General features: G+C 48.0%; 1 long non-coding RNA gene across 4 annotated transcripts; it reads left to right on the top strand.

Annotated features, from left to right (window-relative positions):
• The first annotated feature begins 7,681 nt into the window (after positions 1–7,681).
• LOC310890370 lies at positions 7,682–20,142 on the top strand. Of its 4 annotated transcripts, XR_014577224.1 has the most exons (6): positions 7,682–9,849; positions 10,321–10,379; positions 10,587–10,747; positions 18,263–18,456; positions 18,677–18,796; positions 19,579–20,142. It is a non-coding gene; the product is annotated as an uncharacterized lncRNA (long non-coding RNA). The 4 variants fall into 4 exon arrangements; XR_014577223.1 differs by having other exon boundaries at positions 10,587–10,718; positions 18,263–18,796; XR_014577225.1 differs by having other exon boundaries at positions 18,263–18,796.
• Positions 20,143–21,260: the final 1,118 nt, after the last annotated feature.

Here is a 21,260-nt window from a genome sequence, read left to right as displayed (position 1 = left end):
TCAGTTGTCCTAAGTTTTCCTGCTGGTCAGAGTTAAGGTCTTGTGCATGGTTCCGTAACTATAGGTGGCTACCTTTGATATCAAGAGGACAAAGCACTTGTTTCTTTTGGCACAGAAAGATGTCCATCGGCACGCTGTGGTGGCTGTGAATTGACGTAGTGATGGAGCGATGCTCTGAAGGCTTAAACGGAAAGCTTCTTCCTTCCGCCCCCCCTTGGCACAGCTCGATGTTGGGCACATTTTGAAGCCTGGGTGTTCTGATTTCTCGGACAGTTGATACCCAAATCCCGGAGTTACTATGTCAACTCTTGACTTTTATTTGTGTATGCCATTGTTTTGACTGTAATCTTTTCAGATGATGAAGCTGTAGGGACGGGAGGGAGCAAAATAATTATTCTAGCGTTGTGGACCAAACATGCTGCCAGGAGTGGTGGTGGTGGGGGTCAGCCCACCCGGCCTTACTTTCAATTATCAGGGATGATAAAATGGTGTGAAAAGCAGCAGCTCTGCGATACGGCTACGCTACCCCCACTCCCTTCTCTTGTGCTGTACCAAAGTTCCCCCAAGCTTTGGTTGGTGCTTTTTGCTGGTGACAGTAGGACTCCAGGGCGAGTAGTCGGGACTCTCCTGCAGTAACTGGGTCAATTAAGGGTTGGTTTAAGTGCCTCCTGGTTTTTAAAATTGCTCCCCTGAGCTGCTGGCTCTGCTGCCTGCTACAGCAAATGTTCGGGTGCCATCAGCGTCGCACTTGGGCGTGGGCACTGACCCTGCGGAGGAGAGCTGAGACTCGCGTGTATTGTGTACCCTGCCGCCAGTGATCGTTTTCCCCTAGCAGATCTATTTTGAATCATTTCCCTAAATTTTAGAGGAACTTTAGGCTCTTTGTGCTATGATTTGTGAAGCTGTAGGGGCCCTCAGGCATTTGCTGCTGGCAGAGGAAAACCGCTTGTCGAATTTGTTGTAAATACTTTCTGTTTGGACAACAACGCCTGTGTGTGTGTGTGTGTGCGTGTGTGTGTGTGTGCGTGCGTGCTTTGACGACCCCCTGCGACGCCCCAGCTCCGCGAGGGAAGCTTTGAAGCGGCTCTGGGAAAACCTCTGCGGAAGAAACCGCTGCTAGTGACTTGCGGAAAAGGGACTCCACAATCAGTGAGACTGTAAAGTAGGTATGTTTATTCAGCGCTGGGCAGCATGGGAGGTCGTGGGCATGAAGATTGATGACTCTTCCTCGTCACCGCTAGTTGACCTCTTGTCTTTGCACAGACTCAGTTGCTCCTTGGCTCTTGTCCATCTGCAGGACCAGTTTCTCCCAGTTTCTTAAGATAGGCTCACTCTCTTATTAGGAGACTGACCTTGGTAAGGGGCCCAAGGCTTCTTGCTTTAGTTAATTGGCACAATGCACCATAGCTAGCAAAGACACTAAGTAGCATCCTAGTTTAATGCCGTCAGCGCTCTATCTCTACTTGATAAGATTCTCCTAACTCCCTCTCTCACTGGAGCCCACGCAGCCCTCCGTCCTGCCGAAGGACTTCACGGGGACTTCTGCCGGCTCCGGGTGCCCGCACACAGACAGAAATGGCTTTGAGAGAAAACAATCAGGAGGAGGAGAGCTCAGAGACTGCGGCCGGCTTCGGCCACCTTCCCCTCGCTTTCCCTCTCCGTGTTCAAACCGAGCACTGTTCTGCCGTCAACCTTCGCTGCCTCTGCCCGCGGCGCTGGGCTTTCACGTGTGCCATTGCTCCTCTACATATTTTATCCTTCCTTTTGTAAGGAATGGTCCAGCAATTCGTGTCACTAAGGGATTTGAAGGGTTAACATTGAGGCCCGGGTCTAGGTGATAAGAGAACAAAGGGGTTTTGTCCTGGTTCCAGTTAGGACAGAGTTAATTTTCCCTCATAGTAGCTGGTAGGGTGCTATGTTTTGGATTAGGATGAGAAGAGCGCTGATAACATGCTGATGTTTTAATTGTTGCAGAGCAGTGTTTACACCAGGCCAAGGACTTTTCGGCTTCTCGCTCTGTCCTGCCAGCGAGCAGGCTGGGGGTGCAGCAGGAGCTGGGAGGGGACAGACCCAGGACAGCTGACCCAAACTGGCCAAAGGGGTATTCCATACCATCTGACGTCATGCTAAACAATATATAGGGGTGGCTGGCCGGGGTGGGGGGGCCGGCTGCTCGGGAATAGGCTGGGCATCGGTCCGCGGGTGGTGAGCAATTCCATTGTGCATCACTTGTTTTCTTACACATTATTATTGTTAATACTATTATCATTGTCACTATTATTATTATTATTGTTATTATTATATTCCTGTCTTAATAAACTGTCTTTATCTCAACTCACCGGCTTCACTTTCCTGTTTCTCTCCCCCATCCCAGAGAGGGAGGGGGGAGGGTGAGCGAACGGCTGTGTGGTGTTTAGCTGCCAGCCAGGTTAAACCACAACAGTCCTTTTGGCGCCCAACGTGGGGCACGAAGGGTTGAGATATCGACAAATCTGACCAGAGTGTGTTAAACTAATATTGGTATAAGTATTGGACCTGCTTAATAGTTGCTAGTCACGATGTTGATTGCCTTAATCTCCAGTCTGCTATACCTGTATTCCAAATTGAGTTTTATGGTGCGTTACTTTCTGTATGTGCTCCCTGTTGCACTGTTTATCCTTTCCGGGCCCTGGTTTAAGATTGTTATGGTACTGTGCGGTGTAACAATGGCTTATGAAATGATGAAATATCTGGTCACGACTTTAACCTGGTATTTGTACTCAGCACTGACGTCGACTCTATACTTTGGAAACCATATCTCGGAAACTATTAGCAATTACACCTATTGCCTGTTTTCGTTAGGGAGCCCATCTGTGAAGGGGACAGGGGAAGACATGTTTCCCTACCTGTTCACTCTCCCTTTCTCCTTCACCACCACCCTCTTATCCCCCGAGCTAGTTACGGTGGTTCTCCGAGATGTTGAATATCCTTGGGATACTCAGACCAGCCTGCTCTTGTTGTTATGTCTCCTGAATGCGCTTCAGGTTTTGTTGAGGGTTAAACAACTACTTAGGAATCTCATCCGGAGATCTGTCTTGAGGCGGGATAGTTGCGAGTGGCAGGGAGTGTGGGAGGATATGGGCAGGTTTCTAGAGCAGTGGTCACCTCCAGTGTTTTGGACATTCACCCCTGAACAACTGCAAAATCCTAAAAAGCTGGCAGAATGCTTGAAAAAAAGGTGTCATGACTCTGGCAGTTCCAAAGTGACACAAATCACTGTAGCATGCTGGGGTCTGGCTTGTGCCTATCGAGCTGCAATTGATGCTACTAGCAACCTAGCTCCAGCTCCTGCAGCCGCTCCAGCTCCTGCAGCCGCTCCTGCTCCTGCAGCCATTCCAGTTCCAGCTCCTGCAGCCGCTCCAGCTCCTGCAGCCGCTCCAGCTCCAGCTCCTGCAGCCACTCCAGCTGCAGCTCCTGCAGCCGCTCCAGCTCCTGCAGCCGCTCCAGCTCCTGCAGCCGCTCCAGTTCCAGCTCCTGCAGCCGCTCCAGCTCCTGCAGCCGCTCCAGCTCCTGCAGCCACTCCAGTTCCAGCTCCTGCAGCCGTTCCAGTTCCAGCTCCTGCAGCCGCTCCAGCTCCTGCAGCCGCTCCAGCTCCAGCTCCTGCAGCCGCTCCAGCCCCTGCAGCCGCTCCAGCTCCTGCAGCTGCTCCCACTCCTGTGTCTGGGTCAGAGAAACGAGCTGTAGCAGTGCAAGTTGACCCCGCAGAGGGTATTCCAACCCCTGTGGCAGACCCTGTGTCTGGGTTAGAGAAACGAGCTGTAGCAGTGCAAGTTGCCCCTGTAGACAAGGTGAAGAAATGGTATAGAGGCTCAGGTCGTTTACAACGCAAACAGTCTTCTGCTAAGTCTGGGCATAGTGAAGACGAGGCTGGGCCATCAAAGGTGCAGGAGACTGAAGATGAGAATGGGGATGTCGAAAAATCAACAGTAATTACCCGGACTCTATACCAGCGTGAGCTACGAGATGTGCGAAAAGATTTTGGTCGCTGTATAGGTGAGCAGCTTGTCACCTGGCTGCTCCGGTGCTGGGACACTGGAGCCAATTATGTGGAATTAGAGGGCAAGGAAGCCAGGCGGCTGGGATCCCTTGCTAGGGATGCATGCATTGACAAAGCAATTGGAGATGGAGCACGATCTCGCAGTCTCTGGAGGCGTCTCCTGTCAGCTGTGCAGGAAAGGTATCCCTTCAAGGAAGAACTTGTATGTCTACCAGGCAAATGGACCACCATGGAGAAGGGAATTCAGTACCTGAGGGAATTGGCCATACGGGAAGTAATTTATAAGGACCTAGACGACGCACAAACATCCGCAGATCCAGATGCAGTCCAGTGTACACCACCTATGTGGCGGAAGTTTGTACGGAGTGCACCATCATCATATGCCAGCTCATTGGCAATAATAGCCTGGAAAGCGGAGGAGAATCCCCCAGTGAATGAAGTGGCTAAATTACTCCGGCAGTACGAAGGAAATCTCTCCTCTTCCCTACAGGCCTGTGTCTCGGCTGTGGAGAAACTCTCTGAAGAGGTCCACCAACTTAAAGAGAATTTATCTTCCCCTCCACCTGCACGAACCAGTGTCCACCAGCTAAAAGAGAATACTTTGGAGAAACTTTCTGAAAAGATCCACCAACTTGAAGAGAGATTATTTTCCTCCCCACCTGTACAAACCAGTGTCTCAGCTATTAGGGGTAAACATTCATCTATGCAAGGAAGACAATATGGTGGGCACACACACCGCGCCACCCTGTGGTTTTACCTACGTGACCATGGAGAGGACATGAGAAAATGGGATGGAAAATCTACTGCGACCCTAGAGGCATGGGTACGTGAATTGCAAAGGAAAACAATTGGGAAAAAGGAATTCTCTGAAAAGTTTGCTGCTCCAACTTCCAGCAGGCAGTCCTTTAGACACAGAAACGAAGATTCTGACCAGGACTAGAGGGGCCCTGCCTCCAGACAGGGGGAGGAAAGGGACAATCGAGTTTATTGGACTGTGTGGATTCGATGGCCTGGCACGTCAGACGCACAGAAGTATAAGGCTTTGGTAGACACCGGTGCACAATGTACTCTAATGCCATCAAGCTATACAGGGCCAGAGCCCATCTGTATTTATGGTGTGACAGGGGGATCCCAGCAGTTAACTGTATTGGAGGCTGAAGTGAGTCTAACCGGCAATGAGTGGCAAAAGCACCGTATTGTGACTGGCCCAGATGCTCCGTGCATCCTTGGCATAGACTATCTTAGAAGAGGATATTTCAAGGACCCAAAAGGGTTCTGCTGGGCTTTTGGCATAGCTGCCTTGGAGACAGAGGACATTAAACAGTTGTCTACCTTGCCTGGTCTCTCAGAGGACCCTTCTGTTGTGGGGTTGCTGAGGGTTGAAGAACAGCAAGTGCCGATCGCTACCACAACTGTGCACCGGTGGCAATATCGCACCAACCGAGACTCCCTGAGTCCCATCCATAAGCTAATTCGTCAACTGGAGAGCCAAGGAGTGATCAGCAAGACTCATTCACCTTTTAATAGTCCCATATGGCCAGTGCGAAAGTCTAATGGTGAGTGGAGACTAACAGTGGACTATCGTGGCCTGAACGAAGTCACGCCACCACTGAGTGCTGCAGTGCCGGACATGCTAGAACTCCAGTATGAACTGGAATCAAAGGCAGCCAAGTGGTATGCCACAATTGATATCGCTAATGCATTTTTCTCCATCCCTCTAGCAGCACAGTGCAGGCCACAGTTTGCTTTCACTTGGAGGGGAGTCCAATATACTTGGAATCGGCTGCCCCAGGGGTGGAAACACAGCCCTACCATTTGCCATGGACTGATCCAGTCTGCGCTGGAGCAGGGGGAAGCTCCTGAACACCTGCAGTACATCGATGACATCATTGTGTGGGGTGACACTGCAGAAGAAGTTTTCGAGAAAGGGAAGAAAATAGTCCAAATCCTTCTGAAGGCCGGTTTTGCCATAAAACAGAATAAAGTTAAAGGACCTGCACGAGAGATCCAGTTTTTAGGAATAAAATGGCAAGATGGACGTCGTCAAATCCCAATGGATGTGATCAGCAAAATAACAGCTATGTCTCCACCAACTAGCAAAAAAGAAACACAAACTTTCCTAGGTGTCGTGGGGTTTTGGAGAATGCATATTCCAAATTACAGTCTGATTGTAAACCCGCTCTACCAAGTAACCCGTAAGAAGAATGCTTTTGAATGGGGCCCTGAGCAACGACAAGCCTTTGAACAAATTAAGCAGGAAATAGTTCATGCAGTAGCCCTCGGGCCAGTCCGAACAGGACCAGATGTAAAGAATGTGCTCTACACCGCAGCCGGGGAGAATGGTCCCACCTGGAGCCTCTGGCAGAAAGAACCTGGGGAAACTCGAGGTCGACCCCTGGGGTTTTGGAGTCGGGGATACAGAGGATCTGAAGCCCGCTATACTCCAACTGAAAAGGAGATATTGGCAGCATATGAAGGAGTTCGATCTGCTTCGGAAGTGGTCGGTACTGAAGCGCAGCTCCTCCTGGCACCCCGACTGCCGGTACTAGGCTGGATGTTCAAAGGAACGGTCCCCTCTACACATCATGCAACTGATGCTACATGGAGCAAGTGGGTTGCACTGATTACTCAGCGGGCTCGAATAGGAAACCCCAGTCGCCCAGGAATCTTGGAGGTGATTATGGACTGGCCAGAAGGCAAATACTTTGGGATATCATCAGAGGAGGAGGTGGTTCGTGCTGAAGAAGCCCCACTGTACAACAAGCTACCGGAAAATGAGAAGACATATGCCTTGTTCACTGACGGGTCCTGTCGTATTGTGGGAAAGCATCGGAGATGGAAAGCTGCTGTATGGAGTCCTACACGACGAGTTGCAGAAGCTGCTGAGGGAGAAGGTGAATCGAGTCAGTTTGCAGAAGTGAAAGCCATTCAGCTGGCTTTAGATATTGCTGAACGAGAAAAGTGGCCAGTTCTCTATCTCTATACTGATTCATGGATGGTAGCAAATGCCCTGTGGGGGTGGTTACAGCAATGGAAGCAGAACAACTAGCAGCGCAGGGGCAAGCCCATCTGGGCTGCGGCATTGTGGCAAGATATTGCTGCCCGGGTAGAGAACCTGGTTGTAAAGGTATGCCATGTAGATGCTCATGTGCCCAAGAATCGGGCTACTGAAGAACATCAAAACCACCAGCAGGTGGATCAGGCTGCTAAGATTGAAGTGGCTCAGGTGGACCTGGACTGGCAACATAAAGGTGAATTATTTATAGCCCGATGGGCCCATGACACCTCAGGCCATCAAGGTAGAGATGCAACCTACAGATGGGCTCGTGATCGAGGGGTGGACCTGACCATGGACACTATAGCACAGGTTATTCATGACTGTGAAACATGTGCTGCAATCAAGCAAGCCAAACGGTCAAAACCTCTTTGGTATGGAGGACGATGGCTGAAATATAAATATGGAGAGGCCTGGCAGATTGATTACATCACACTCCCTCAAACCCGCAACGGCAAGCGCCACGTACTTACAATGGTGGAAGCAACCACCGGATGGCTGGAAACATATCCTGTGCCCCATGCCACCGCCCGGAACACTATCCTGGGCCTTGAAAAGCAAGTCTTATGGCGACATGGCACCCCAGAGAGAATTGAGTCAGACAACGGGACTCATTTCCGAAACAACCTTATAGACACTTGGGCCAAAGAACATGGTATTGAGTGGGTGTATCACATCCCCTATCATGCACCACCCTCTGGAAAAGTTGAACGATACAATGGACTGTTGAAGACTACGCTGAAAGCAATGGGTGCTGGGACATTCAAAAATTGGGATACACATTTGGCAAAGGCCACCTGGTTAGTCAATACCAGGGGATCTGCCAACCGAGCTGGACCTGCCCAATCAAACCTGTTACGCACTGTAGAAGGGGATAAAGTTCCTGTAGTGCACGTAAGAAACATGCTGGGTAAAACAGTCCGGGCTACTCCTGCCTCAGGAAAAGGCAAACCCATTCGTGGAATTGCTTTTGCTCAGGGACCTGGATGCACTTGGTGGGTAATGCAAAAGAATGGGGAGGTCCGGTGTGTACCTCAAGGGGATTTGATACTGGGTGAGAATAGCCTATGAGTTGAATTGTAGTATGTTAATTATTATATAATAATGTATGTCATCACTACCATGATTGCTATATATCATAGATGAAAATGGTGATTAATTAGAATGTATTGGACAGAGTGTAACCTGAGCATGACATAAATGGTATGGAATAAGGGGTGGATATCTGTCCTGGTTCCAGTTAGGACAGAGTTAAGTAGCTCATAGTAGCTGGTAGGGTGCTATGTTTTGGATTAGGATGAGAAGAGCGCTGATAACATGCTGATGTTTTAATTGTTGCAGAGCAGTGTTTACACCAGGCCAAGGACTTTTCGGCTTCTCGCTCTGTCCTGCCAGCGAGCAGGCTGGGGGTGCAGCAGGAGCTGGGAGGGGACAGACCCAGGACAGCTGACCCAAACTGGCCAAAGGGGTATTCCATACCATCTGACGTCATGCTAAACAATATATAGGGGTGGCTGGCCGGGGTGGGGGGGCCGGCTGCTCGGGAATAGGCTGGGCATCGGTCCGCGGGTGGTGAGCAATTCCATTGTGCATCACTTGTTTTCTTACACATTATTATTGTTAATACTATTATCATTGTCACTATTATTATTATTATTGTTATTATTATATTCCTGTCTTAATAAACTGTCTTTATCTCAACTCACCGGCTTCACTTTCCCGTTTCTCTCCCCCATCCCAGAGAGGGAGGGGGGAGGGTGAGCGAATGGCTGTGTGGTGTTCAGCTGCCAGCCGGGTTAAACCACAACAGGTTTTTAGGGAAAAGTGCTGACTACTGCAGGGGATGTTGCTAGAGTTTCTGAAATCCGGCGTAGAGGCTCCCAAACGAGGAGGAAGGGGGAGCTGAAGGACAATTGAAGGACAAAAGCCTGAGAGGAAGACAACCAGCATTCAGCCCGAGCAAGCCCCGAGAGACCACCAGAGACTGGTACGCAGGCGCCCCTGGGAGGGGTTTCGGATTCCGGAAACCAATTCTAATAACCCTGCCTCTTCTCGAAGTAGTAATGAATATGTATTAGCCTGGGAGCATCAAAACCAGCCGCCTTACGTAACAGGTGTGCGTCCTGGGGGAGCAGAGACTCCCGGCGCACCCAGCGCTGCTTGCTTGCCTCTATGCATTTAATAAATTGTAAACTTTGATTGTAATCCTATTTGGCACTCAGCCATTTATAACACTTTTTATATTCGTATTTTATTTAAGGCTGTCTTGCCCCCCTCCCCCCCCCCAGCCTCGCTGCTCGCCAATAAAGCTGGCGCAGGGACCCCTGCCTGCAACCATAGAGACGCGGTCCTCCCGGCCTGCTAGAGCGGCCCCCCCACGCTCCTCCAGCATCCCAGCGTCCCTTGCGCGCTCCCGCCCGGCCTCAGGGGCTTCCGGAGGCGGCCCAGCAGGGGCGGCGGGAGCAGCGAGGCGGCGGCAGCCATGGCGTACCGCGGGCAGGACCAGAAGGTGCAGAAGGTGATGGTGCAGCCCATCGTAGCCTTCCTGCGGCCGGGGAGCGACGGGGGAGTGGGTGGGGGGCGGCCCCGGCCTCAGGGGTCTCGGCCCGGGCCTTGAGGCCTTGTCCCGGGGCCCTGGGGCCTCGTTGCAGGGTTTGAGGCCTTGTCCTGAGGCCTTGTCCCGGGCCTGGAGCTCTTGTCCCCGTGCTGAGCCCTTCACGCAGCGCCCCGGAACCTCATCTTCCGCTACCTGCAGAGCGTGAGTAGCGCGGGGAGAGGACGGGGAGGGGATGGGGATGGGGATTTGGGGGGGGTGGGGGGAGCGGGGAGGGTCCGGGGATCTCCCTCGCTGAGTTTTCGGCTCCCACCCGTTGCTCGGGGCAGGTTTGTGGGGAATGGAGAGCTGTGCGGCGTGCTGGTGGGTACAAGGAGCTGCTGCGCAGCCCGGCGTTTCGCCCTCGTGTTAACGGGAGTGGCATCGTGCAGCCGGGCTTGCAGGAGTGTTCCCTTGTGACTGGAAACGTGTCCTTCAGCAAACGTGTAGTATTCACCCAGTCATATAAGACTCTAAAATGTCAGACTGTTAATTGAAACTGCCCCTGAGAGTTGCTCCTTGGAGTGTTTGGGAGCTCTAGCGGCTATGGTTAGCGGGTATTTCTGAACACACGAGAGAGAACAAAACTGCTCGCGGTGTTTGTGTTCCAATTTACTCTCCTCCTTCGTTCTGCAGAGCTCGAGGATCCAGGTGTGGCTGAGCAAGTGAACGTGCGGATAGAAGGCTGCATCATCGTGAGTGTCAGCACGACCCCACGTTACGTCGTTAGTTTGTTTTCCCTCATTCACAATCCTATTTTTTCTTGTCAAGAAAAACTAGCCCAAGGGAAAAAAGAAATCGTGCTTCTCTAACAATTAGTCTTCATTGTCCAGCCTGGCTCAGCAAAGCTGACGATGGTTAGTGTTGTTGCTGAACTAATTGCCACTGTTGCCGATTTCTAGGGCTTTGACGAGTACGTGAATTTGGCGCTGGATGACGCAGAGGAGATTCACTCCAAGACAAAATCAAGGAAACAGCTGGGTGTGTCGTGTGTCTGTGCAACCCGAGTGACGCGCGGTCTGAAACCTGCCCGGGTGAGCCTTCTAGGTAGCAGCACTGAGAGGTATCAACCGTGTGACGAGCCTTGCTGTTGAAGTTCAGTGAGCAATTCCTGGCTACATCTCTGTCCCTGATGATTTTTGAGCTGCTGATTTTGCTGAATGAAGGAGAATCTGTCCCTGCCTGAGACCAGTTCTGGCCTTTGGAACGTGTAATACCAGGCGGCCTGCACTCTGCATGATGGGCAAAACCCTGCTCAACCACACGAAACACTTTCTGAAAACACGAGATTATTCTCAGGTTCTGGGCTCTCTCTAATCCCCTCTTTCCCTTCTCTGTGCTGCAGGCCGTATCGTGTTAAAAGGGGACAGCATCACTCTTCTACAGAGCGTTTCTAAGTAGAATTTGCCATCCTTAGAACAAAGGTGGCTGCCGTGCTGCGGAGTGACTGAGTGCCAGGGGAACGCGGCCCGCTGGTAGATAGGAAGTTATTTGTAACTGGGGTTGCATGCTGAGGTCAAAAGTCCTTCCTTTGTGGGAGCGAGTTGTTTGTAGCTTGAAACAATACGTGATGTATTTCACAAATAGCCATTTTTCACATTAACTGTAAATGTAAACCACAAATCTGCTTGTTTTCAGTCTCTTCCTTCTGTGAATGGAGAAGGAGGAGAAATATAGAAGCGTGGGCTTTTCTTTTTGCTGTGGATCTGATAAGTTTCGATAACGCTATGTGCTTTCTTGACCATTACATCTGCATTACGTGGCCAGGGTGGACTCGTTCAGGGCACGGAAGCCCCACACAGTCCTTGAGCTAGCAGGGTGCTAAGGAGGGTGTTGGAGATTTTGCATGCAATTGCAGCCCTTTGTTGCTGCAGTGACAGGTTCCTCAGATTCTTTCTAAACAGGGTTTAACTTGTTGAGAATCTTTTTGGGAGTGCTTATTGTGGATCAGTCAGTAAAAGTATCTTAGTGGGCCCGTGAGGGATTTGGGGCTGTGGTGCAGTAACCCAGTGTTTACAAGTGTTACTGCTACGCATGCTTGTCCAATAACGTCTCCAGATCAGAGAGTGAGAGCGGGCAACTGGTTTGGATTAAATCTGTCACTTCTTGCTGCTTTGGACAGAGCCTGTAGATTAAACCCTTGTGCTGTTCAATAAGCTGGGGTATCAGATGTGTCGGTTGGGTTTTTACCATTTGATTTATTTTTTTTATCCGTTTGGAGATCTGTCTTTTCTATTTAAGTTTCCCCAAGAGAGCTGAGTTGCTTGATGCATCGACCAAAGAGAAGTTCCCCGGCTGACTTGGGACAGCCAGTCCCCTCGTTTTTCTGATCACAAAAAAAAAAAAAAAAGAAAAAGAAAAAAATCGAAGAAGAAAAATTTTGACTGTAACTGTAACTCAGAAACTAAGATTACCTAAATGGAGAGAAATGAATTTTGATGCACAGGCTGTGCTAGAAATCTGTTAATCAGCATTCAGTTTTTCAAAACTTCAATTTGTGTATCATCATCATGAAAATTAATAAATTCAAGGTGGGAGATCCTTTCCTGAAAGGGAAGGACAGAAATACGAGTCTTGCTGTGGGGCCTACCCAGCGCAGTTCTGCCATTCCGAGAAGTAATACGTCAGGAGTGTCACAGCAGACGTTCCCAGGAAGAAACCTTTGAGGGGCAGCACGACACACTTGATTGGCTAAAGCAGCTTCAGCTGGACAGCCTGCTGCCGGGATGGGTAATTCTAAGTTGTGTTCAAGTTGCTGAGTTCCTTTCAGCATGTAGTAAAGATGTAACGTGCCAATGTCGTTCGGGAACAGGAGGCATTACGTGTCACCAGCAGTGGGCACGTAGGGAACAAAACAGTATCTTACGAGGTCCTCCACATCTGCCTTTCATTTTGTCCTTGGTTTGCCAGCTGGAGCTTTCAGGAGGTGAGGAAGGAGGCTGCCCCAGTGAATAGTTCAGGTGTTGCAGGGTATTTGTGATGCAGTGCTTGTAAAATTTACCTGCCCGCATCTCCTGTTACAGGCAGCCCCCCGCGGGCCCTGTGAGACGGGGAGCTGCTGCCCGGGGTTAGGCCCAAGGTGCCCTGTCAGGCCCAGGGCCGCCCTTCCCCTCGCCCTGCCCTTCCCTCCCGCTCTTCAGCCCTTGCTCAGGCCTTTTGGGCCGTCTGGCCGTCCGTCTGGCCGTCTGTCCATCCATCCGGCCGTCTGGCCGTCCATCTGGCCCTGTGTCCCTCCATCCCACCTCCCTGCCCTGTCCCTGCCGTCTCCCTGGGGAAGCAAAGAGTCCCTGGGCTGTCTTCAGGGGGGAGGTTCTGCTCAGGAAATTAAAGCTTCCCCCTTAACCCGCCTTGCGAGTTATTTTGAGTTCCAACCTTCTGCCTTCCTTTCGTAGCAGTGCCTCTGAGGGGTGCGCTGTAAGGTAGCCGTCATCTGGCGCGCTGCTCCTGCGTTTCCCAAAGGAACTGCCTTCGGGATGTGACTAACTCTGGATGCACGCGGTTGTCACCTTAATTTCTCCGTTAGTTTGCTGAAAACAACCCGCTTGGGTTGTTCAAACCCGCTTGGGTTTGTTCAAACTTGGATCGAGGAGGTCTCTGTTTCCTTATGCTGATGTTCACGATGAAAGTGCAGAAGGGATGCTTACTGTTGCCCGGGTCAGTCCTGTTGCCAGGATGGGAATGTTTAGCCTACCGGCCCTCTGGTGTTGTTAGGCTGCACTCGGAGTGTGAGCTCTGGGCCTTATTTGGAAAAGACTGCGTTATTTGAGTGTACAAACCCGAGATATTCTGCGGATAGGTGATTCTCAAACCACGTCAGAACCACCGCTGTGGCGTGTGCTGGAGTCGGACGCGCGTTTGACTGATCAGGCGGAGCAGGTGAATTGAATTTGTTGCTGGATGGCGAGGTGTTCTGGGGGAAGAGCTAGTCTAAGGAAAACTTCCTCTTACTGCCCCTTCCCATCTCAAATGGCCACTGTCTGGGGAAATTGCTTCTTTATGACATTAACTACAACGTTACAGTGAGGATGAGGAATCATCATTACTCCCATAGTTATTTGCTGCCAGGCCGCAGCGTTGATTTCAGAGATTTAAAAAAAAAAAAAAGGAAAAAGAAAGGAAGTATGTATTCTTTCACATACTCTCTTTTCCCTGAGAGTAAATGTTGTAGCTTCAGCAGTACCCTTCCTCTGGAAACGATTCCCAGTGCCTGCTCAGACACTGGGGAGGAAAATGACAGAGAGAACAATGGAGGAGAGCCACCCGATACAAAGAAAGGAAAAAAGGGGTTATGGATGAAGGGAAAGCAACTACATAAAAAATTGGTGCTATCTAAAAATTGGTTAAGGGTTTGGGACCTGCAGGTGCTGCCTACACGTGCGTGTGTTGCAGTCGTGCCTGTTGCCACTGCGCAAAATGGAGAGAGCTTCTTTGTTAAATGCAGCATGTTAAAGCATGCGCCATTGCCTGGAAGAAAAGCACGGCCTTCCCTCGTGTGGGACTTCTTCCCCATTGATCTGTGGTTTACCTGAAGGTTTACCATAACCTGCATAAGTTTCAAAAGCAAGCAAACAACCAACCAAAAAACAACACCAACATTAAAGAGTGGCAAGGCAGATGCTCATCTGGGGACTCTGACTCATCGGTGACATCACCAAGCAAAGCACTGTGAGCGCTTCGGGTCGGGGCTGCTGCGGCGAGCCTCGCAGCCGGGAGGGAGAGCGGGTACGGTTCGCCTCTGGCGGGTCTGTGTCAGCCCTCTGCCCTGGTGGCTTCATTAGCAGTGAGAGTTTGACTGCTGTGTTCCCAGCTTTCGCTTCTGCACCGACCGTGTGGCAGAGCCCGCAAGCTGCTTCCTCAGCTGGAAGAGGAAGAGGAGTGACCTCAACTGTGCCGAGGTAAAGCAGAACTGTTGAAAAGATTTGTCAAAGATGCGGGTTGTACCAGCGCAGCCGCTGCAGCTGCAGCAGGTCCTGGAGCATTGGAGAAGATAGAGAGGGGTTTCTTCGTGAAAAGAATGCTGTGAAAGTGTTTTCACGCGGGAAATTAGGAGAAGCGCCTCTGTTGTTTGGATATCCTCTATTGACCTGGCACACGGGCATTACAGCATACCTGGCACACTCTTTGTATTGTTTGTAAAAAAAAAAAAAAAAAAGTGTTTTAGGGCAGGCCAAAAACCTGCCTTGGCACTTCCACATCGCAGCAGTGCTTGCAGGCCGTGCATCCTGGATGCCAGGCCAGGATCTAAATCCGATGGTGCTGTTGGTAACGTGAAGTTCAGGAAGCACTTCTGGGTTTTTCTGCTCTTCCATGTGAATTTTTGCCCTGTGAAGGTGGTGTACTGAGCTCTTTTCTTACCAACAAATAGGTTTAAAAGCAGTTACAGCAAGGATGAGCTGTGCTAGCAGGGGGCTGTTCTGTGCTTCGACCATGGGAAGATGAATGGTTTACCTATGCACCGTTAAATATAGTTTGACACCTAGCACACAACACTTGCAGCCTGTGGGGTGCTTTAACAAGCAGGTAAATCAGCGGAGACTGTTTTGCAGCCAGGCTGATGCTGGGTGATTAAAAAGCAGGGTCACAACAAGGAGTTTATGCTGTTCTTTCTTGCTTGTCATCCGACTGTCTGCTTACACTGTTCTAAAAAAAAAAAAAAACCACCAAAACGGGGTAAGCATCTTTAATACCTTTATTATAAATGGAAGGCACAAAACAGGCCAGCAACAGAGACTGTCCAAGAGAAAGACTTTGTGCTTTATAAACAAACAAGAAATTACCCTTAGGTAGGTGTGATAATCCTTCCCTAATGCATTTTTTGGAGTGCAAAAATATTTTGTTCCCTTCTTGCTCTTCTCTCCAGGACAAAGGCAGAATAGCCAACTGGAAAGTTAGACCAGGGAGGTCAGTTTGTTCCATACTGAGAAAGACAAGCCTGTAAAACAAACTAGACAGGTTTTCTTTGGACTAGTTATCTTCCTTCAGCAAAGGCAAAGTTTATGACACTTGTTGGCATGTATTTCCAGACCCCCAGCTACCGTGACTGTAGTGCATCTGTAATTCTTTTGTACAAAAAGAGTTCAAAATCTCGTAACGCAAAAACTTTACTAGCACCCTGGAGAAAAAAGAAATCTAAAACTCTTGCCAACTTCTATTACAGACCTGCTGAGTGCACCAGAGTTACTCATTTTTATTCAGGCTTTCAGGGGCTAGTTCAGTTGGTTTCTGTTCAGCACTTGGATCGCCATATTGGCAGATGTCAGTTAAAAAAAAAAAAAAAAGCTTTGGAGATCTTTTTTAAAATGAGACTGCTTTTTATGGCATTTAGGGCTGTGAGGTATCCTTGGTTTTTGCTTTCTTCCCATTCCTTAGACCAGATCCATTCATACCCTGAACAGCGTTCTGGGTCTGTTCAGGAAAATGGAAGGCAACAAGCAAAATGATGAGCTCCTTGGGCATTCAAAAGAGCTCAATCTGGAAAAGATTTCAAGTCCAACTTCCATGCTAAGGAGCACCAGTAATTTTTAGAAGTAGATGCAGAGGAATCTGCATGGCACTAAGTGTGTTTCTGAAGGTGCTAAAGGTCGGAAGTGACGATTCCTCTCAATACTAAAGAAGAGAAGGAAACCTTGCACTTAACTACTGTTTTTATTCCCTTTGTCAAGCAGTCAAAACCAACAACTAATACGAGAACCCAACTTTTCCCCTCTTTACTTTAGATTTGGGAAAATTCCCTGCCAAAATAATACTTCCTGGAAAATTCACTAGTGTTTGTGTGAGTAAAAGGTTCCAACCTTTTATTATTAATTTGTAAGAACTATTTCATCCGCTTTTGTCCAGAAGAGTCAGAAATAATTTGCACAGAAATGTGCAGCATTTTAATGAAAGGATTCAGAATCACTCTAATTTGAACTTTATCTGGTCTGGTTGCAGGTTTTATGACATTTAGTGTCTTAAAAAAAAATCAAAATATCTGACTTCACATCAGAAAAAAAAACCTGCTTGTGGCTAAATAAAATCTGTTGCAGCTCTGGTCATTGAAAAATCATTGGCTGTTAAATTGGACCTTAGTCATCTTTTCTAACCTTTCATGATCTTGCAGCAATGGATGATGATGGATATATGGATTAGGGAACAGCACGTGATGGCAAACCTGTGGTATTTGCTACAGCGCAGAAAGAAAACAAATTGCTTCCAAAAAATCAAACTAATTCAAAATTCTTGGTATCATGCAGCCATGCCACTGGCAAAGTGAGCATTGCCCTGCCTCTCAAAGCTTGCTGTATCCTTGATCTGCTGTCTTCCTGCTGTTAATTGATTGCAACTCTACGTGTCTGATCAGGGCTACGAGTTGTTCTCCATATGGATACCATACAACATATACTGTGCACGCTTGTGTGTATAGATATGTTTATCCTGTATGCATGTACATATGTATGCATATTTGTGTGCTGGCCCCCAGATCACTCATGGTATAAAGCATTGGCCTCGAAGGCATACTCATCAAAATATTTGGTAGATCCTCCATTTTTTTCTAGTTCCCTCAAAATGAGAGAGTTTTTACGCGCTCTCTGTGTCAAAAAGGCAAAACTTCTGATTTCCACTGTCGCTCTCGCTAACTTTCTATCACTCACTCCTCGTGTGTGTGTCTAAACACATATGTGTGTATGCGTATGCACATTTGTGTATTTCTATGCACTGGTGTGTTTTTTGCTGTACAGGTAATAAAGACGGGGAAAGGTTTTAGTGTTTTCTTAATAGGTGAAGAAATCTTGAAGACCAGAGATTGGAACATACTGAATTTTGAATAAAAAAAAAAAAAAAAAAAGTCAAATTGTCTGGCTGTGGAAGATGGATCCTCATTTTTGCAGCCACTTTGAATCACGAGTTCATCTCTAAAGGCACTGGTTTTTTTTGTTTTTGTTTTGTTTTGTGGGGGTTTTTTTTTGGTTTTTATTTTTTGAAGAGCTAACTAACCCTGGCTGTCTCCAGTCTGAGAGAGTGTTCAGATGGACTTGCTTCCTCCATTAGTTATAAGCTGTTTAAAAGCACATCCTACGTTTGAATTGTGGATGAGAGGTTCCCTTGGCAAAGTGGAGAGGCAAATTCTTCCTACCCCTTTATCATTAATTCACGGATTCAGTGTTGGTTCGGCCTCCAGGAGAAGTTAACTGGAAGTCTTTGAAGATCAATAACTTTGCTGAGGTTGTCCAGGTAGGTGAACTCGAAGACCCACAGTGACTGGAACATGCTATTTAACGCGTCATACTGCATTCTGTAGAAGTTACTCGTAGCCATAGTTGATCATTGCCTTGCATGTATGATCAGGTGGTTTTTGAAGAAGTGACTCCATTTTCAGGCTTCCAGGTGTGCTCCAAGGCATATTATTGAGGACGTGGAAGAGAACACTTGCTGACAAAGCTCCTGGCAGCTTTACAGAACTTTAGTTTAATATTGTGTTAGTTCCCGTAACAGCTGATTTCAAGGCATTGCTCTCCTCAAGAGACTAATTTGATGAACAGAAGAAAGCTGGAAAAATGCTTGTTACTCATTATTTTTCACTTGTTGGTACTTTGTTTAGGGTTACTTTTAAAAAGAAGATTTCACTGATCACAAGCCAGTGGAAGACTTTCAGCCCAAGCAAGGGTGAAGACAGCTCTCTCCAAGAGCAGAGGAAGTCGCTGTGGAGAGAACCCGAGCTTGTTATCAGAACTTGTCGGCATGTCTAAACAAGGAGACGATTGCTACTTCTATTTCTATTCTACCTGTACCAAGGTATGGCTGGGTTTCTTTTGCTTTGCTTTGCTTTGTTTTTGGTTTTTTTTTTTTTTCATTTTTTTCAGGAAGGGGTAGAGTAGGAGGAGGAGGCACACTGGTCTTTGGTTAACGTGATAACCAGATAGATTCTGAATTCAATCGTAGCAACCTGAGGCAGTAGCATGGACGTTTTTGAGGCTGTACTATATTTTCCTTGTTGGTTTCCTTTTGGTTACAGGGAGACAACTGTTCCTTCCGCCACTGCGAAGCTGCTCTGGGGAACGAGACAGTCTGCACGCTGTGGCAGGAGGGTCGTTGTTTCAGGAATGTCTGCCGATTCAGACACATGGAAATTGACGTGAGTGCCTAAAGATGTGTTCTCAAAATAAATCAACAAAAGCATTTTTCAGTGCTGTAGGTGTGCTGATTGTGCTTTTGCAGGATAGAGTCATTTGCTTTGGAATTACACTGGTTTCTGTTAGCAGGGGAGGGGGTGGGAGGAAGGAGAGGGAAATAAAATCAATGCCTTAGGTATGTCTTAGCAAGATTTTCTTTTATTAGACGCCGACAGTATTGTCTCAACAGATGCAGAATAACCGCTAACTAGACTGCTAAAACCTGCTGGAGCAGGGGGGTAATAAACAGGCTGTACTAGCCTCCTGAGAGCAGGCTTGATAATGATCTATCAGGTCTCTTGTGTCCCGGAGTCCTTCAGATAATGCTGTTCTAGCTGCCTGGGCTAGGAAGCAGTGGGGAAAGTTAAAGGTGCAGAAGAACGAAGTCTCCAAGAAGTAGTTCTGGATAGAGTTAACGTAGGCAATTTAAGATGTTCTTTTTCCCTCTGAATAATCCTAGTATAATCCTAGGCGTATTAGTTTAACCCACCCTAAACTGATGTCTGAGAGTGCCTGTCTTCTCAAACTGAATGATGACAGGGCTAAACGTGCATAGTGGTTACAGCTTCTGCAAACTTTGTGAATATGCCCGGAAATACTATACTTCCGTGATAAACTGACCTTTGGAATGATGTTTCAGCACTGTATTGTGACAGCCCTATCGCTGTCGTGACCTGGAACTGTGCATCTCTTTGCAAACCTTAGGTGCATGTTATCACGAGCTTGTCTTTCTTTCTGTCTTCAGAAAAAGCGCGGTGAGATTCCCTGCTACTGGGAGAAGCAGCCAGTAGGCTGTCAGAAAGCCAACTGTGCTTTTCATCACGCAAAGGGACGTTACATCGATGGAGTCTTCTTACCACCAAGCAAGAGTGAGTTTAGGTCCTTTTTCTTTAAGTATTGAAGAATTAATTTTGCATATTACTTAGTGGGTGCCAATAGTGTAGGAGACATCAGGTAACCGTCCATTTGTGAGTGCAGGAAAAGGTCTGCAGTCCTAGGTGGTCAGCTAAACCGAGTGTACTGCTGCTGTACTGCTGGTATTTGTTTTCTGCTTTCATGCTCAGCTTCTCTCTGCTTTGTGTGATATTTGCCTTGCAGTTTGCTTTCTGTTGTTTCGTCCTCTGCTGGGTGGTAGGGAGATGTGTTGTTGTTTGAAGGCAAGTCATTGTTCACGGTGTAAACAGTGGCGGGATGGGCAAAAGGAGATGCTGAATTCATTGTCTGTGCAGGTTATCTGCCTTAGCTACCATCTTCGTGCATTGTGGTCAAAGTTTTAAACTGCCATATTACTGATGATCCTCCTCTTCCTCTAGCTACACTACCAAGTCCGCCTGAGTCCGCGGACGATGATTTGAAAGTGGCTCAGATGTCACTGCAGCAAAACAAACTTTCTGTCCAGTCCAATCCCTCTCCATAGCTAAGGCGGGTGATGAAAGTGGAAAACTCGGAAAATGTCCCAAGCCCTACACACCCTCCAGTTGTAATCAATGCTGCAGATGATGATGAAGATGATGATGGTGAGCATGGTTTGGTTCTTGGAAGGAATTTGTGCTGTAAATGATTGTGTAAGTCTTTGGTTCTTGGAAGGAATTTGTGCTGTAAATCAATGTATAAATCACAGATGACCTGAGGTCTGACTAGCGATAGGGCAGGCAGTCTGGTCAGGTCACTGGTGGCTTTGTCTGGCAGTCAGTGAACAGAACCTGAAATGTTGGAGGAAAGCTTAGAACCCCTCTTGGCTTTAGTTGGTCTGTTGTGTAAAGCTCTATGTGAAACTAGGAAGGAAATTCCTTTTTTTTTGTCTGAAGAGTAATATGTTGTGTAGTAGTTAAAGCTGCAGAGAGAATCTAGAGTCCTAGATGTTTTGTCCTAGGGTAGTCTACTTACGAGTTCATCAGGTCAGTGTAGCTGTATTAAAAAAAAAAAAAAAAAAAAAAAGCTTTTTTATAGGAACCATGGACTGAAGTGTCATTGCATGAGCTACATAATCACGAACAATCTGGCCTATGCATAACTGAATAGATTTTTCCCCTTCAGACCAGCTTTCTGCGGAAGGAGAAGAAACTAAAACTCCCGTCCAGCAACCAGCTGAGGAAGGCCAAAATGGATTACGGATGATTTCCACTCGGAAAGCCAGTGCTACTACTGCTAAACAAGGTATTCCAGCACCTGTAGTAGGATAAATCGGAAGGAGAACTTGACAATTAACTCAAAAGCAATGTGGCGTAAAAACACAACAGAATGTAGGGGTGCTGAATGGACTCGGTTATTTCCATGATCTCATTTCTCCCTGATACCATCATGTGCCCATTGGGTCAGAAAGTTGAACTCCTTTTCTTTCCTTTTGGAGAACAAAACAGGGTCACAGCATGGAGTTTAAATGGCTGCACGTGCAGCCTGGCAACCACTGTTGAAAGCCATATCTAA

This window comes from Anser anser, assembly GCF_964211835.1.
Source record: "Anser anser genome assembly, contig: HAP1_SCAFFOLD_109, whole genome shotgun sequence".
Lineage (NCBI taxonomy): Eukaryota > Metazoa > Chordata > Aves > Anseriformes > Anatidae > Anser > Anser anser.
The sequence above is the reverse complement of the archived record's forward strand: the minus strand, read 5'-3'. Positions and strand labels throughout refer to the sequence as shown.